The sequence below is a fragment of the Triticum dicoccoides genome, chromosome 4A (assembly GCF_002162155.2).
Source record: "Triticum dicoccoides isolate Atlit2015 ecotype Zavitan chromosome 4A, WEW_v2.0, whole genome shotgun sequence".
Taxonomy (NCBI): Eukaryota; Viridiplantae; Streptophyta; class Magnoliopsida; order Poales; family Poaceae; genus Triticum; species Triticum dicoccoides.
Genome location: NC_041386.1, coordinates 707,372,816 through 707,375,469, shown reverse-complemented (window position 1 = coordinate 707,375,469; position 2,654 = coordinate 707,372,816).

Here is a 2,654-nt window from a genome sequence, read left to right as displayed (position 1 = left end):
ATGTAAATAGACTCTACCCATTAAATCTTCATAATTATAGTACTTCAGAATTATAGTAAACATATCATAACGGTTAGATCGACATAACCGCGTTGGACCAGATTACATCCATTATATCTACATAATTGCATTTAAATAGGTCGTACCCCTTAGATCCAGACAATAGTACCTAAATAGATCAAATGTTTTACTCCCTCCGTTCCTAAATATTAGTCTTTGTAGCGATTTCACTATGGACCACATATGGATGTATATAGATGCATTTTAGAGTGTACATTCACTCATTTTACTTCGTATGTAGTCCATAGTGAAATCGCTACAAATACTTATATTTAGGAACGGAGGGAGTAGATTAATAAGTGTATCTAAATATATAATAATCATTATATTTTGATAAACATACTAAAAATATGGCATAAGTTATAACTATATAAATGTACAGATACTTTATCTATTATTATAAATTGAAACCCTAATATGGTTTTTATTAGCCACCATATTGATCCATATCATCAAAAATATTTCAACTGTTAGCTTTGCTATCGATCATATCTATTAAATCTACATAATCATAAATAAATAGACTGTGTCCATTAGATCTTCATAATTATAAAAAAACAAATCATAACCATTGGGTCAACAAAATCACGTTGAAAGAGACCACTTCCATTAGATTTGCATAACTACATTTAGATAGACCATACCGTTAGATCTACACAATCGTAAATAAATAGATCACATGCATTAGATCTTAACAATTGCATAAGAATATATCATAATGGTTATATTTAAAAGCAACGTATCTATATCACATTTGTTAGGTCTATAGAAATTTATCAATCTTCTATTTATCGGTATATATTAAAAGCACAATACATGTTTTTTTAGCCACCATGTTAATCCACATTATCAAGAATATTTCAATTGTTGGATTTGCAACATACAGTCAAGATGTAACTAGAGATTACAAGTAATTAAATATATTTGACATAGGACCCTTATAAACATACAATTCTGTTTGAGGGAAATTTTCGTTAGTGAACCTATGTGAAATTGGGTTATGTGCAAAGCAGGTACCTCAAACACGATTTTCCCTGGTGTTGAATCGGTATGCCAATGGCCAAGAGTTTTCCATTTTCAAGAAATATTTCCCTTTTTCTTATTTATGATTTCTTTGTTCTGCTTCTGTAGGGTGTGCAAAGTGACTCCATCAATATATAGCTTGCGTTCAGTTTAGCATGTGTGTCTTGTATGCATTGACGTACCTACACTAGGATGTTACAGAAAAAGATGTGTGAGGATGCAAGAAATAAAATGATTCCTATGCATTTATAAGCGAAAGTAAAAAATAGTAAAAGTATGAAACATGCAAAGCACGACATGCTGGGTGAAAATTAAGAGTAGATGAGTGATACATCTCCAACGTATCTATAATTTATGAAGTATTCATGCCATGTTTACAATAATTCTATATGGTTTTGGTATGATTTGCATGGAACTAACCCGGACTAACACTGTTTTCAGCAGAACTATCGTGGTGTTGTTTTTTGTGTTGAAATAAAAGTTCTCGGAATTGGACGAAACTTTTTGACATTTTTTTGTTGGAAGAAAATAAAATTACTAGAGCAAAAAACCACTATAGGGGGGGACTGCTTCCCACAAGGCGTGCCACCCCATTCTGGCATGCCCGGTGGGTAGTGGGCCCCCTGAGGCCCATCTTTGCATGTGAAAGAACATGCGGTGCCCCCATGTTTGGTTTTGGTAATTGATGACAATCTCTATGGACTAATGGTTGCCTTGAGTTATATTTGAAGGTTTTGTCCATAGGCTTTTCTTGAAGTCCATGTGTTGGTTTCAAGGAGTTTATGAGTTGACCAATGTGCTATTAAGGAATTATCCAAAGATTGGTCATGTGAGTGTTGAGCTTATTGCAAGCATGTCTTGAAGAAGAAGATTGTGTGATCATTCATGTTTACCTTCAAGACATCATCCAAATTAAGAGAGTTGGAAAGATTCAAGGTTGATCAAGACTAAGTCAAGAGTGAATCAAGTTGATCAACTCACAAAGCATGGAAGATGTACCGAGAGGGATCAAGTGATCCCATGGTATGGTAAGCATTGTCCATTGCACTTTGTGTACTAACCCATGGTCTATGTGAGAGTTCTATGTGGGGTTAGGTACATGTCCATGGGCTTGCGTCAAGAGGAAGATATCATACAACCCATGGAAAGGCATCAAGTGGTGATCGTCATCAAGATTGCCGTGTGCAAGTTCAAGTGGAGCATCACGAAGAGATCAAGTGCTTGAATCTTGCCACCCATTGTGGTGTCAATGGACTTGTGAAGATGTGCTGAAGAGTGGCTCACCCATAGTGGACTATGAGGGAGCAATCATCTAGTCTTCATCGAGCCAACACAATCAAGAAAGGTGGTCCAACTTGAGGGAGTCAAGATCGTCATCATATAGCTCAAGTGAACCATGTGCAAGGCAAAGGTTTTCCCTTGATAGGTTTTCTATTTTACCGGTCTCGTGGTGGTAGTTGGGAGACCAGGTTATAGGATCGTTTGTCGTACTATCAAGGGGGGCTCTCAAGTTGGTAGCTTGATCGTATCGTTAGTAGAGAACTCAAACCATTGCATCCTTGAATCATGTT